Consider the following 17,619-nt stretch of genomic DNA (forward strand, 5'->3'; position numbering starts at 1 on the left):
CATATATAGGACATATAGAAGAAATTATGACTTATTAACAGTACATTTGTAAACATGTTAAAGCATTTAACCATTATTTATGCAATAAGCTATGTGACTATATGATATTTTATTCTTTGAAACTAGTATCAATGATTTTTATTATTTACTTTATAGACCAAAGTTTTGAAAAATCAATAGTTAATTTAATGATGGTAAAGACATTCCTTTAATATATATTTCCGAATTATAAAAAAGAAATTACCTAATTATGTTCGTTATTATTTAAATATACATGCTGAAGTCAAATGTCAATTTCAAAATTGTTTTATTCATATATTCTCTGTTTTAATATACAAACATGTGTTACTTTATTAATTATTCCATACTTATGTTTATAACATAACAGTAAAGAAAGATCGTGTATACTTATATTTGATGCTCTAAAGTTGCTACAGTTCTGAAAATAATCTCGGTTATGTTACTTTGTTAAAATGTTCAGTGGTGTAGTAATTTACATATATTAACACTATGTAATTAATGAAAATTATATTTAATTAAATGCAATTTAAAAAATGTTAGTGAGTGTTACTTCTTGAGATAGTTTGCATATATTGGAACATGTTTTAATATAAAAACATTGATTATCTGAATTAGTGTTATTATTAATTTATACATTGTGGTCGAATTTCGGCCACAGGGTTCTCACTAGTAATTAACAAATAAACCTTCAGTTTCACTAACAGTGGTATGAGAAATGTCGCATTATATAACTGTAGAATCAATGTTACATAATGGATACTATGATATTTAGAGAGTCAATAAATAAAGCGAAACAAGCTGTCCACATCACCGACTCTCTGCCACATAAAAATAATTTGCTGGGAACGTAAAATAATTTTCTTCCGAAACCAATAGGATCCCTTTTTGCCCATCTGGCCGGGGTCTGTCAGTTCTATAAATGTGATGGATGGGTCTATCTCGCCACTGACTAAACCAACCTTAATCCCAGCTTCATGCATTATTCATTTAATGTAGCTAAATCTTCGGTCAAATATATTTTTTATCCCCCAACATTAAACATAGTATTTTTTATACGAAACGCTACGGTAATTTTGTTTAACTCAATCAATTGGTTATCGATCTTCGAACATGATTATTTATAAATAGTTGTGTGTCAGAGTTGTTTATTTACAAAGCAGAATACTTCATTAAATATTACATCATAAATTACGATTTTAATTATATTATTATTTTCATTTGACTGATTAAGCTGCATAATAAAATACATTGTGTAATGTAAAAAGGGAGACGTGGTATACGTTTAATATAATTACTTTTTTACGTCACAAGGGACGAAAACAAAATATTTTAATTATAAAATATTCGTTGTAAAAAGGCAGCACCATTTCGAACTTTACAGAACGGAGCAGATATATTTCATAATATTGACAGATTATTTATTAATTGTTATTAAAAATTAATAAACAAAATACGTAGATAATATAATAAACATATTCGTTTATAATAAATATTTGACGTATTTTATTATACACATATATTTAGTGAAATAATTAAAAAATAATAACAGCAAATTTAATTATTTTGTGAATGAAACCCGGAAGTAGACAAAATAAAATTCGCTATGGAAAGCAACACGCTCAATTATTCGAGTTCCGCCAATTAAAAACGATATAAATGAAGGGGTTGGACACCCAATGGACAAAACGCCCATTTATCAGCCCGAAATAGCTATAAAATTATTTTCTCTAGTGGAAATTGTACTAAAAAGCTTTTAGAATTTATAATCACACATATATCAATCATACAGACCTCTCTCGTTTCTACCTGAGATATCCAATTATATGAGAAGCTGACCACCACACCATAATCGACCGCGTGCATAGAGTAGTATGAATGCATCATCTCCATGTCCCTGTCATTAAAACGACAGGTTGAACGATAATAGCTGACCACTGATTGGCACAGAAATACCTATTAAAGTCATTTCCCATGCTCAGGAAATGAAACCATGTCTCATCTTCAATGGTTACGATAATTCTACTTTAGGGTAGAGATATTGCGAAGATATACTACAGAAAAGATCCTGTGAAGTATGATCTTGCCTATATTTTGGAAATTTTTCTTCCGCGTTGAATACAGTTGGTAACAGGTAAATCGAAACGACATCTCTATATACATTTCTAAAAGCAGGTTCTAAACGATTGAATTTCTTACACTAGTTTTATATAGTAGTGTAGATGGGGCCTTATTCCCATATAAAAAATTAACAACACACACACTTTAATGACAATACCAGATTTTCTTTCATATTTTCTACTGTCTTATATAGGTTATTTGAAGTAAAACCCAATTATCCATTGATGCTGCTCTACAAACAGATACTGAAACCTGCGAAAAATATGCTCCTGCGAGAAGTAATGTCAACATAAGTATTTAAGATATAGTCTTGAGGAGTATTGTGGATGTATCTGGATACTATAGAAACAATTTCTTACATTTTCTTACGAGAACAGATTCCAAATGTAATAGAGGAAATCCAAATTCCAAATGTCAAGACTCCACTTCTCTGTAAAAACTAAAGTGTTGCAATTCTAGCACAACACTGAACTAGGACGTAGACTCAAGAGAACCAAATCGTATGATCTTATGTACATTCTTATTGCTACTAACTTTTACTTTAATAGAGACTAAGGACCAATGGGTCTTCCTAAATAAGTAATTAGTTTTAAGTTACTGAGCGAAAAATTTTTAGTAATAATGGCAACGACTATTTATAAATTAAAAAATATATATTACGTCCATATATCAAATATTTATATAATGGTGAAAAAATTATGGAAAATAATTATTAAAAAAATTTAAAAAAGAAATGATTTATGGTTTCTATATTACTAATCAAAGCTTTCTATATCTAAAAATGTGTTCTATTTTACTAAATAATATATAAATAATAATATTTAATATTAAATAATTATATAAAAGAATATCCAGTTGAATGGTGCAAGAAAAATAATAAAAAAGATAACAATCACAATAATAAAATTACCTTTTATCACTGGAATAAAATGTACGATTCCAGCATACTGAAGCTAACTGACGTTATCGCGTTGAATCAATTGTTTCGAACAAGCGAAAAAACTGCACAGTATATAAATATTTTTTTATATGGCGAAAACAAAAATAACGCCATTGTTGTTTTGCGAAACGAAATTGTTGGACCGATAGGGAGAAAAATGAAAATAAGTTATGTTTTTGTTATTTTGCGCATTAAAAAAATGCAAATATCAACAAAACAATTCAAATTATAACGGAATTCAACCATTTTTATGTGTTTAATTTGTGTATTTATATGATTATATGTTTTGGTTCAGCCATCTGACTTTCTCACGATAACGCGAATACGAGAATCACTTCATATAAAAACGTTTACATTAAGCAAATTCGCTTCGTTTCTTTACATTAATGTCTCGAACCAAACATTCATATGTTTAGATAACAGTTCAATAGCAATATTGATTTGGTTTTATTGATTTTCTTCAAAAGCACAACCGTGTAAACGTCGATCTAGAACAAGTTAATATCAACCCCTTCTTCATAATACGCATCATAACTGAGTAATATATTTTGCCTAAGTCATCCTACTTCAGAGTATTCGTTTCTGATAGAGCTGAAACCGAAAAAATCATGTCAAAGATGATCGAATGTGATCGTTGAAATGTGTTGAGCACTATAAATTCTTGCAAGAAATTTAAAATGTAAACAAACAACAATATCAAGAAAACAAATTCGCTCGAGAACACTCAAATTTCTGGAAAAAAAACTCCTCGATCTTACATCACGGTAACGAAACATAACAAAGCCGAATTTTGAACGAATTTATGACCAAAAACTCCAGAAATGCTCATCGTATTTATCTGATATGACTTCAGTTGACTTTTTTTCCTTATAAAACTCAAATTATCACCTCAAAGGACTGGTCTCCAAGATATAAAAGAGAACTCACGGCGAGATCTCCTTTAAACAAATGTAAATTATGTTGATAGTTTCTAAGTTGGTCACCCATCACTCATAAATATGAACATTGAAGAACGTGGTTAGGAACTCGCGTTAAGCAGTAGTTGCAGTAGACACTTGAACTAAATCTAAAACAAAAATGATTTGGCAACTGGATTTTTCATGTATTATTTCTACGGAGACCTTGTTATATATGCTTGGTAAAAACCGGTGTCTTATACAATAGTATAGTATAACAAATAGATAGGTTTTATGAATTGGCAAACATTAATTCCAATTGAGGTAGGTAATAAGCTGATTAAATATTAAAACTCAAACTACAAGTGAATAGCGAATGCAGAAGTGAATATAGTTTACATTTGATCATCATCGCAATAGCTCTATTATATATTTTCTGTAATATTTATTCAATAAGTTATTGAGATTAGTTCCAGTTTTAGTTTTGCAATGGTATATTGTATATTTTTTGTTAGACCTGATTTACAGTATGGTTAATAAGCAATAGAAATTTGTAATATTGTTATAATTTCTCGACAACTCTAGTGACTCCTTTTGATCTTACGAGTGGCATTTAGCGGCAATTTGATGTCAGTGACTCTTTGAATTTCCCGCTCAGTCCCTTTAAATACATCACTGCTGCTATCAACTACCATCTATCAATAGACTACTGTGAGATTTTGAGAAAACTACTTGCTGACTTCATAAATTGATTGATGGCGGAAAACAGAAAAAGTGATTTTTATACAAATAATGAATGAATGAATGGTTCCGTTACTAAATTCCACTGTGGACGTACCAGCACAAATGACGGGGAACCTTCAGGTTACACCAGAAATTGTACATAAAACACACAAAGCACCAAATGAAAATCAAAACAGGGGATTCAGATATCAAAATGCTCTCGCACTATTACTTTACTAGCTGATAAATATGAAAAACAAATGTTGCGTTAATTAGAAAATATTATGTTAAATTTCCTTGAGCAAGGAATTTATTTACCTACATTAGTAAATTTGTATTAAATTAAAATGCAATTATGCGATAAGTAGTTAGCATAAGATATAAGAAAGAAAGAAATCATACTAAATGCATGACCATACCAACGTCATAGCATTCTTCGCATTATGGAACCATACGGCTTAAGAATAATGAAGAAAAGCTTAAGGTATTCATAACTGACACCACCTGCAGTTGTAGTTCACCTCGACATATATGGGTAGAGAATAACATATATGGTTCTGCTGAAGAAATAAGTGGTATTGGTACAAGCTATTACAGGCTTGGATGATGGTATAAAGAAAGGGAAATATTACAATCAAGACTAAAATCAGGATTTTCTAACTTATTTTTGAAATTTTTTAAACATAATTAAGTGTCCCTATGATTGAGTTTCCTTACAGTTAAGTAACAATTATGTCTTAAAGGGTCATCCTCACAATCTATATGTTTAAGGAGTTCTATTTCAAGGCTAAGGAATAAAATATTAGGAGAAAATAACGGAGTGCAGTTGATCTCCTGCGGGAGCTAATCTGCAATGTCCTTCTAATCTTTGCGAATCGGTAAAAGAGATCGTAGAATCGGCAAATTCTCATTACGTCCTTATCTTCAAAACATGTTTCGTTATCGAAATAACAATTACACCACGTTGTTGATCATCCAATTTTACATATACTCTGACACTTTCATCAAGCCATCTTAGTTTCAACTAGAGTTATCTGGAAAAGTCTGAAAATGACCAAAAATCGCGATTTTTCCTGAGTATATATATGGAAAAAAGGCCAAAACATTTCAGATTTCCAAATGAGCTGAAACTTCCATATGTCGTTAATTATGGGGCGAAAAAAACGTAGAAATCATCAATTTTGCTTTATCCTTAACAGTTTTCAAGATATGGCTAAAAATCAGTTTTAAAGAATTTTTACCCAAATTATCATTACGTCGTTATCTTCAAAACCTCTTTCGTTATCGAAACAATTACACCACGTTGTTGAGCATCCAATTTTACATATACTCTGACACTTTCATCAAGCCATCTTAGTTTCAACTAGAGTTATCTGGAAAAGTCTGAAAATGACCAAAAATCGCGATTTTTCCTACGGCAAACGTAGGGTAGAAAAGAGGGCGACAATCTCTGTACGACAGCGATCCGGAAAATTCGCGTGAATCAAATCGTTTATCAAATTGCGATTCTGCGCGACGAACAATGTTAATTATTTAAATGTATACTCCAGAACTGCTTCGCTTTAACGCGAAATTATGGATGAAATCGAGTCGTTCTGTGGCTGTATCTCATTCTGTTTCCTCCGTGAACGGAAACGGATGCCGATGGTGCCTTATTTATGAAATCAGTGTTTGAAAATGTATGGCTCTCTAGTTGGAATGATGGTCACATACCAATCCGCATTACGAATATACATGGCAACACCATAATACAGAAATAAAGGAACCAATAAAGAATTACACTTAATGTTTAATTTTGAAATCTTACTATTGTTGTTACAAACGAACCGCGATTTCAAAGAACCACAGCACCACAATATTATAATAGAAGTGGCTTGTTCTATAGCATTATCTATAGCAAGGTGTCTGCTTCTAATCATTTATTCATTTTCAAGTTATGTGGGGGCCTGTGATTTAGATCCCCAAATATTAAATTATGTTCCGTAACTCTTCATGAACTTTATTCACCAATTTAATAATTATACATATATTGATCAACTACTACCGACTATTCATTATATAGTGTTCGAATCATAGATTCCATTATGAAGAATCATTCTTGTTTAATAATAACAGGTGGGGAAAATTTCCGCTACCATTTTGATTGCACGCCGTCTTAGTCACGATGTGACGTTTCACTCAGTTTCGCTTTAACCATTGTGTTGTGTAGACGTCCAGATTTTATTACGGATGAATATACGCCACAAGAACGAACAGAAATAGTGACAATATTTATTGAAAATAATCGTTCCATTATTGCCACTTAGCGGAAGTTGCTTCAAAAATATCCAAATCGTCCAGTGCCTCACAAAATCACAATTTATCGTTTACATGCGAATTTTCGACAGTACGGTACGACAACAGACAGGCCTCGTTCTGGGAGACAACGTCTCATCAAAATCAAAAACGGGGCTCTGGTGCCCATCTGGGCGATAATGTGAAGAGTCTCCAGAAACATCAATTCGGAGACGTGGTTCCCAGCTACACAGTTCTACAGTTTAAGGCGAATTTTGAAAACTGATTTGAAAATGTTCCTGTACAAAATTAGTACAAAAATTGTTACCGAGAGATCCTGATCAACGAGTTGGGTACAGTAATGCAATCCTTAAGCTGTCTGGTGAAACTGAAAATTTTTCGTCTAAATTGATAATGAGCGATGAAGCCCATTTTCTTCTCAGTGGCCACGTTAACAGAACTGTCAGTATTAAGGAACACAGAATCCTCAATTAATTCATGAAATATCATTACATCCACCAAAAACAATTGTATGGTGTGGTATTCATGTTGGAAACATCATTGGTCCCTACTTTTTTGAAAATGACCAAAGTATTGCAGTTACTGTTACTGCTGAACGGTACCAAGACATGATTCGAAAGTTTCTTGTGCCTGTAATCGAAGAGCAAGGACTAGATGACATGTAGTTTCAGCAAGATGAGGCCACAGCACACACAGCTCGTTCAACAATTCAATTATTGAATGACGTTTTTCCACGAAGACTAATTTCGCGAAGTGAGGATTTAGCATGGCCAGCCAGATCCACGAATTTAACAGCATCAGAGTTTTTCTTATGGGGTTTTCTAAAATTAAAAGTTTAACGTGAATAAACCCCAAACCACTCAACATCTTAAAGACAATATCCGTCCCGAAATTGAAGAAATTCAGTCTCAAATATTGCAGAATATCATGAAAAATGCCTTAAAAAGAGTCGAAAGTTGCATAGCGAATCGCGGTCACCATTTAGCCGATATAATTTTTCAATTATAACGAAAAAAAATGTAAAGACCAAATAAACTTTTCATGAAAACCAAACTTATTCATCCTTTCTTTGAGCAAAGTTACAGGCTATCAAAACAGTAGCAGGACTCTTAGAGCACGTTGTAGTTTGTTTTAAACGGAATTCTTACACAGTGGATGTTTATTGTAGTCAAATGAATCCTGAAGAATTCATGTTACATGTTGGTAGATTTGGAAAGTATGGATGTTTATGAAGTAACTTCGATAGCCTATGGTGTTGTGCACTACAATTTTTGAGATTTAGTATTCATTCAAAGTAGTTATTGATGGAGGAAACGAATATTATAATATTGATATAATTAGGCCTGACTTATTTGCCGAATAACGGTTGATCAAACTTAAGAATTTGAAACATATCACATCTTGTTATAAAAGTTTTCTTTCACTGGTCCAATTAGTGTGGGTAATATTAATATTAATCGTAATTTATATATGGTTGAATTAGATGAAGTTGAAAAAAAGAAATATGGTTGATGGTTTCAGACACGTTGTTTATTATGGAAAAATTGGTGATTTGAATATAAAATCATCCATTTTCTTGTGGAAGGTTTTAATAGGTTCGCCCTGTGGATTTTAGATAAGATTTAATTAATATCATTACAGTCATTGACACAGTTCGGCTTCATATTAAACTGGCTTTCTTTGTGTGTTATTTCTGTCTGTACATCGAATTCCCTTTCACCATGCTTCTCAATTCTAACTTAACTTAACTTAACTTCATATTTGCATATATTACCTTAAATCTAAAAATTGTTTGGACAGGACATTAGAACTACATTGCAAACCACCGAAGGCAAACGCAACAATATGCATGAATATTTTTCATGAAATTCTATAAATATTTCTCTCTTCCTGACTGGTACAGAAACAATGATGTTGGTTTGGCTGCAGTCTATTTTCCCACTTCTTCAACATCTTGAAAAAACGATCCATGGATTGGCTGGTACAATAGAACCGCTGCATCGATCTGCATCTTACGCCAGGTGCGGCAAAACTACCCATTCGAGCTGTTAAAGTATACTTCACGACTTTTGCAACGGGTTTGTATGTGGCCGAGTCTTGTCATGCCAGAGAATGACTTTTTGTTTCTCATTGTTACTATTGCTGATTTTTTTACAACTATACGTCGTTTTTTGTTCAACAGTTTGTTCAAATCACGTCGGTAGATTCTTAGTAGTTAGTTACATGTTATTTTTTTAAACACTATATAAAAATAAATGCTTTACGATCATGAATATTCCATTTCGGAATCGATGTGGATGGCTAGTAGATACAGTTTTCATCGCCAATCAAAATACAGGACAGAAAATACTTCTATTTTGCCTGGCAGGCAAATGAAATTCAATGTAGAAACGGTTTGAAATAGAAATTTTCAGCCAATTCGTATAGAAGGCAATTTCCCTCCTTTTGGATATTTCCCATCATGCATGTAAACGTCCGAAAACAGTTGATATATAAGGTGCTAAGTTGCCTCCGAGAGGTTGAGCTGGGTTTTCATCCAATAAGTCATTGTACTCAGACTTTGATCCAAGCCATACTCATCAATATACATTTCTAAAAGTGTACAGTGGGTTTGGACAGCGAATTTCTTCAAATCAAGCACCAAAAGGAATAAAAAAATTGTTAAATCAATTCTAAATAAACACACAAGCAATTATATGATATAAGCATATTAAAAAAGTACATTTATTAAACGTGTGCGAATTAATATAGATATCTAGTTATAAAATGTTACAAAATTTTAAAATCTTCGGAAAATTAAAATCATTTTATGCATGCTGAAAATAATTTACCGTGGAACCCAATACCATCCCGTCTTGCCCATCAGGGCAAAGACTGTCATGTCTATAAACGTGATGGATGGTCTATCTCACCACCGACTAAACCAACCTTAATATAATTTTCATGCATTATTCATCTGATGTAGCGAAATCCTTGGTAAAATATTTCTTTTATGCGATAAAAAATTAAACACAGTTTTAGTGTATTAAATTCTGTTGTACTTTTATAAAGATGATTATGAATAGAGAAACGTCTCTCTAAATTGCATATATAGGGTGTCACAACATTTATTTAATATTTTATAAAAAAATGTTTTTAATTAAATATAAAACAGTTGTATCGATTTAATAAGGAATAAATAATTTTAATAAATATAAAAATAAATAATTAAATAAGACAATGCTTAAATAAGACATTTGCTAGCACATATGCACTCTATTGCTGAAACAATCTAACATTCTATAAGGGAGATACAAATTAATATGGACAATATACAATATAGTATATATATATATATATATTGCATCCCGTTGCATGTTGGCAACACTTCTTTCGTATACATAATGCCTCACGTATGTATTGCTCAGTTTACATGTCAAATGTAAGTTATATTTCAGGGCATTGTACGTTTAGTTCTGTTATGGTTAAAACAAGCGATCGGTGAAATGTATGATCTCTCACACTTCGGGAGACAATTTGCTTTAGTTTACTGCTCACTTAGCTTGTCGTGTGACGAAAACAGCTGAATTATATTTTTCACAACAAACAGTATCCACAGCAATGGCAGCATATAAAAAACATGGTAAAGCCTCATATGCGAAAAGTAATACTGGACAAAACATAAAGTTAACTGACAGATAACGATGAAGATTAAACATGATTAAGATCAGACAAAATAAAAGTACCGCGGTAAAAGCGACATCAGATTTCAACACTCACTCACAACACTGTTAACAATACAGCGGGAGTTCAACAAAGGTAATATTCATGGGACAGCAGCACTCCATTGAAAAGGTGATCTATATTCCCCTATATTGACATTACAAAAAGTATATTTAATATAAGCAGTAAAATTAAATCTCAAATATCCGCCGATCAGTTTTTGTACATGATTATGTATATATTAAATTGAATATTTAATTATATCAAAACACAGTTAAAACAGTCTATCGCGGCAAAATCGAAACATTAATTGGCAATTGTTTAAAATGGAGCATCTGCATAGTTATATATTGATATTGAATAATAATAAAATAAAGATACCTTGTACAAAATATCAATTCTATTATTTTATAAATACAATTTGTACCGTCATATTCATTATCGATTTTGAAATAAAAACAAAATAATCGGGATATATAGTCAATTTAGTTTTGAAATTAACAAATGATGAATACACACATACATATAGTAGGACTGAGAATTAGCGATAAATAGCTTAGCTTGTCATATCCCAATAGACACTTTATAACTATTATATATATATATATATATATATATATATATATATATATATATATATATATGTATATATAATATTTATTATGTAAGAACCTAAAGGAACAAAAGTTTGTTTCAATTTAATTTTTATTGTTGAAAGAAACTATATTAAGGGACGTTTATCTGTATATACAAAGGAACCAGTAATTTTCATTGTGTGGTAATTAACATGGTTACATAAGGATAAACTTTGTTCAATAATCGGAGAACCTATAGGTTAACAATAGGTCAACTGAAAAGTTCCAAGCCTGACACAAAGATAGCGCTATTAGAATTAAATCCCTATGTTTGTCGCGTGTTGATAAAATATTGCTTGTTGCTGAAGGGAAAAATACAGTTGAAGCAAAAACTTGGCTTGATGACGAGTTTCCGAACACTGCCCCAGGAAAATCAACCATCAAACATTTAAAAAATCCACAAAATGGTTTTGAATGACAGTAAATTGAAACTGAATGAAATAGCAGACACTGTAAAGATATCAACTGAACGTGTACATTATATCATTCACGAATATTTGGGTATGAGAAAGCCCTGTGCAAAGTGGGTGCCGCGCGAGCTCACTTTTAACCAAAAACAACGACGAGTTGTTGATTCGGAGCAGTGTTTGAAGATCATCAAGCGTAATAAATCCGAGTTTTTGCATCGATATGTGACAATGGATGAAACATGGCTCCATCATTTCACTCCGAAGTTCAATCGACAGTCATCCGAATGGACTGCACACGATGAACCCGCTTCAAAGCATGGGAAAACACAATAGTCGACTGGCAAAGTTATGACGTGTATATTTTGGGATGCGCATGGAATAATTTTCATTGGCTACCTTGAAAAAGGAAGGACCATCAACAGCGACTATTATATAGCGTTATTGGACCGCTTAAAAGACGAAATAGCCAAAAACGGTCGCATTTGGAGAAAATGAAAGTGCTGCTTCACCAAGACAATGCATCGTGTCACAAATCAATGAATTGAGCTTCGAATTACTTCCCCATCCATCGTATTCTCCAGATCTGGCCCCCAGTGACTATCTCCTGTTCTCAGATCTCAAAAGAATGCTCGCTGAGAAGAAAATTTCGTCGAATGAAGATCTGATCGACGAAACTGAGGCCTATTTTGAAGCAAAGGACAAATGGTACTACAAAAATGGTATCGAAAAGTTGGAGGGTCGCTGTAATTAGTGTATTATCCTTGAAGGGAATTATGTTGAACAAAAAGAACTAATTTTGCCAAAAAATATATTTTACTATGGTAGGCCGGGGACTTTTCAATTGACCTGTTAACGTTGGATTACCATTTGATGACTGTATTTTAAGGACATTAAGATGCAAGTTAGATCGCATACAATAACTCTAAACAGCCCCAATTCAGATTCACGTTTTCCTGACGCTGAAATTTTCGGCTTTCAAAATTTGCAACTAACCCTATGCTCTTAGAGGTTGTTGCTGTTCCGGATCCGCAGTCGTATAGCTTCAGAGTATTTCCCCCAGTGTTGAAAGCGTAAATTTGCGCTAAAGTGATTGTGTTTAGCGTTCACTTTATGTTCTGTAACCGATAGTGTAAACGCAAAACAATTGTCGAAAATAATAAGCGACCAAATCTTTTCAGTATAATTTTGCGTAGAAAGTGCTCCTTCATCTCCTATACTCGGCATCACGTCAACTAAAAAATTACGGAGCGTTCTTAAAGCTTGCTGAGTATACCTATATTTTCAAGCAAAATAAAATAAGCATAGGAAAAATATATTTTCTTTACACCAAAAAGTTTTTGCGAAACTTGTTTAACAAAATATTTTTTAGCATCTGTTACGGTCAATTTGCTGCCTGTTAAGTTAAGGTCTTCACGTTAAAGTCAATTGTTCAAAATTTAGGTTTGATTATCACTATTTTCAACTATTTCTTTCAGAACTAGCTATAAAGCTCTGGATACTTGCTGCGTTATTAATTTTATGAGAGAGGCTAGCATTTGCTTTGCGAATCTCGTCACCGAAAATAGTGAACTCTATATTTGTGGACAGAATTCGACTAATACAAAAGCACATTTGTTGAAATTTATCATTCCTGTGAGATAAGGGTTATAACATTATTAATAAATATTGGATTAAAAAATAAATAATATTTTTTTGTCGTTGTTTTTGACATTACATATTTATCACCATGACTTTTTAATAGTATTTGGGATAGGAATCAATGTCGAAAATTCAATTATAATCGTTACAAGATTGATATCTGTATATCCTGTTAAATTAATAATACTAAATGGAAAGCTATTATTTTATATAGAGAAATATTAAAATAACCGATATTAGCACTTAGGTTGGTTGTTTATTTTATACTTAGTATATTTACTACTAGATATCGCTGATCAAAATGTATATAACCACCTAACAAACACAAAATCAATATATTTCAATAACAGAAAAATCTCTAATACATATTGTTGATATAAAAACAAAAAGGAACAAAATTGTCATATATGACACAGGAGATATACCATATAGAACCAAAATAAAACAACTATACTGGTTAGTCGGAAGATATTCTCAACTTGATCTAAAATCAAAGAGATTGATTTATCAGACAATTATAAAGCCAATTTGGACCTATGGGATGCAAATATGGGGCTGCACTAAAAATTCAAATCAACTAGTTATCCAACGCTGTCAAAACAAAATTCTTCGATTAATTACTAATGCTTATCGCTACTTAACCAACGAAGAACTGCACGATGACCTGGAAATCAAATGGATTTGCAAAGTTATGCAAGATTTCGCCTTAAAACACGAAATATTACTAAATCATACTAACGTGAAAGCAATACAACTACTGGACAACGCGTAGGATCTCAGAAGATTGAAGCGAACCAAACCATATGAACCTAAATAAAGTGTATAAGCTTTAGTGTAAACTATAGCTTAAGTTATTATAATTGTATAATTGAGGAATACATATTGATGTATTTATCTCGCACTCGTCTTGCTTGTGAATAAATTCAAGTACAAATGAAATGTAGTAATAAATCAATTTATAATTAAGATTGATTAAGAAGGAAGTATATCTAATATGTTAACAAATATATATATATATATGACATAGGGACAGATTGAGTGCCGAAAATGACGAAAGAAAGTTAAAGATTTTTGAGACCATTGCAAACTTTAGCAACTGAGTATGTTCTCTTGACGAAATGGTGTTAGTATGTATTTTTTATATTTTAAAAGTGTCAGTACACTTATCATAGAATATAATAGTAAAAGAAAATCCCTAAAGAGCTCAAAAATAAAAGTCTGTTTCCATTCGTTACCCAACAATACTGAATATGACATGAAAAATTAACAAATATTATGCTCAAATATTAACAAATAACTAAACTACTCTATCTCCCGTTCTCCCTTTACCTGATAGTAGTTTTAAGTGAAAGCAATCACTATAAACAAAACAAAGGTTGTTGATCTTATTATCCAATCTACCGCTTCGTCTACGTAATAATTCCCCTCCCTTTGGGCCTCGTCCCGATCCTTGCTACCCGTCCTCATCATGCAACAAGTTTGCCGCACTATCGGTGCTTTTGATATGCTAATTTTACCATCCCCCTCTCGCCCGCCGTCGCCCGTTTATTCGACGACAAGTTCGCGCTGTTATGCTAATGTAGTCTCATTTAATTCACATAAAACTAAACTAAAAAAGGGAAAACAACCGGTCTTATTTTATATGGGGGATACTAGAACTGTGTAATTAGTCTATTATTTCGAATTGATTTATTTTGATGTTGTTAATGGTAATCTGTTCTGAATATATATGTGGTTAATGCATTGAAAATTAATGGAGCTGAAATAAATGCAATATATGTAATGGCAGTATATTAGATCTCGTAATTTGGTGCAAGCCATATTGTACAGGTCAATTTCAGATCCACTTTCAAGGTATTATACCATAAACGATTTTGATAACATTTATAATGGTATCAAAAATAACAAAATCTTAAACAATTGAAAATAACAGGTGGTCCCGCTACCATTTTGATTACGCGCCATCTTGGTTATATGACATTAAGCTCAGGTTCGCTTTAACCATTGTGTTAGCGTAGACGTCCAAATTTTATTATGGTTAAATATACACTACAAGAACGACCAGAAATAGTGATAACACTTATTGAAAATAATCGTTCCATTATTGCCACTCAGCGGAAATTACGTCAAAAATATCCTAATCGGCCAGTGACTCACAAAACCACAATTTATCGTTTATATGCGAATTTTCGACAATACGGTACGACAGCAGACAGGCCTCGTTCTGGGAGACAACGTCTCGTCAAAGTCAAAAATGGGGCTCTGGTGTCCATCTGGGCGATAGTGTGAAGAGTCTCCAGAAACATCAATTCGGAGACGTGGTTCCCAGCTACACATATCTGCAGTTTAAGGCGAATTTTGAAAACTGATTTGAAAATGTTCCTGTACAAAATTAGTCCAAAAATTGTTACCGAGAGATCCTGATCAACGAGTTGGGTACAGTAATGCAATCCTTAAGCTGTCTGGTGAAATTAAAGTTTTTTCGTCCAAATTGCTAATGAGCGATGAAGCCTATGTTGTTCTCAGTGGCCACGTCAATAAACAGAACAGTCGGTTTTGGGGAAAATGACCAGGGTGTTGCAGTTACTGTTACTGCTGAACGGTACCAAGACATGATTCGAATTTTTCTTGTACCTGAAATGGAAGAGCAAGGACTAGAGGACATATAGTTTCAGCAAGATGGGACCACAGCACACACAGCTCGTTCAAGAATTCAATTACTGAATGACGCTTTTCCACGAAAACTAATTTCGCGAAGTGGCGATTTAGCATGGCCAGCCAGATCTCTGGATTTAACAGCACCAGACCCTTTCTTATGGGGTTTTTAAAATCAAAAGTTAATGTGAATAAGCTTCAAACGATTCAACATCTTAAAGGATATATTCGTTATGAAATTGAAGATATTGAGCCTCAGATGTTGCAGGATGTCATGAAAAATGTCTTAAAAAAACCGAAAGTTGCATAGCGAATCGCGGTCACCATTTGCCGATATAATTTTTCAATCATAACGAAGAAAAAAAATGTAAAGACCAAATAAACCTTTTATGAAAACCAAATTTACTTACTTTTCTTTGAGCAAAGTTATAGGCAATCAAAATGGCAGCGGGACTTTTGTCCCATTGATCACTAATTCTTACAAATTTATTTTATGACCAATCCGAATACTCAAATCAATAAACGTTGTTGCTCACAGCCCAACAGTGAAGCAAATTATTGTCCAAAAACTAAGAACCTTTCTTCATCAGAATAACGCTTTAGTAAAACTGTTCAAATTAGATTGGGCGTAATCTGACAGACATAATATAGTCATAACACCTGACAAAACTATTGCCAGTCAGCGTGCGTATCATTTTTATTTCAGTGATAATATAATGGACGAAGTGTTTGTATAATGTTATTGAGAATATTAGCAAGATATATGTAGGCGATACAAAGTCGTCGAAGTCATATATAAAACTAAAAAATATTCTAAAATATTGAGGTAATAAGATTTAGTAGAGGGAATAAAAAATACAGAAAAAAATTAACACTAAACAAATAGATTAGTGACAAAATAAAATACATTTATCATATTTTCTCTTGTTTGGGTTCGACATAGTGAACTTTATTTGAATACTTGATAATATAATAACAAATATAATTACTCAAATATTAGGTAATAAAAAAATAAATTAGTTTTTCTGAATTTTTTTTTCAAGAAAGTTAGTTGCAGTTAATGCACCGTAAAATATTGCAACATCCGAAATAATAAACTTTATTAAACAGGATTAAAAAATATTTTATATATGATAAATTTTGCTTTTCGTTTCAGTCTGAATTGGTATAGTAATTAATATCGGATAGATCAATAGTATTACTTAATGAATTGAATATTGATAAAGGCTAAATAGGGAGAACTAATAAATTAGCATATCAAAAGGTGATACTAAGTGATACTTGTGGTATAGGTAGAGCAGCGTATTAGGCAGGATTTATTACGTATACGACGGAGTAGTCTCTACGACGGAAATTGGATAATGGTATAAAGCAGCTGCCTCTGCTGAATGATATTTCCATGAAAACCAGGAGCACATGCAGACCTTGTCGGGATGCAATATTATAGGATTGTGTCGCAGACAATGCTTGGTTCAGAAAGTGCATATTTAAAAAAAAATACTACGAATATATGTCTGTAAAATTGCTATATAATTCCTACATAACATTATGTTTTAGAGTAGGTTATTATTAATATATTATATTAC

General features: G+C 32.3%; 1 protein-coding gene and 1 non-coding gene across 6 annotated transcripts in view; both read right to left on the bottom strand.

Moving 5' to 3' along the window:
• The window catches only part of Lar (tyrosine-protein phosphatase Lar), a 1,580,452-nt gene that overhangs the window by 867,787 nt on the left and 695,046 nt on the right, over positions 1-17,619 (bottom strand). The window lies entirely within an intron of this gene.
• Positions 1,892-2,103, bottom strand: LOC143199206 (small nucleolar RNA U3). Its single transcript, XR_013006380.1, has one exon. It is a non-coding gene; the product is annotated as a small nucleolar RNA U3 (small nucleolar RNA).

This window comes from Rhynchophorus ferrugineus, unplaced genomic scaffold, assembly GCF_030347505.1.
Source record: "Rhynchophorus ferrugineus isolate W39M unplaced genomic scaffold, kcgeb_rfMv2 rfM6, whole genome shotgun sequence".
In the NCBI taxonomy this organism is placed as follows: Eukaryota; Metazoa; Arthropoda; class Insecta; order Coleoptera; family Curculionidae; genus Rhynchophorus; species Rhynchophorus ferrugineus.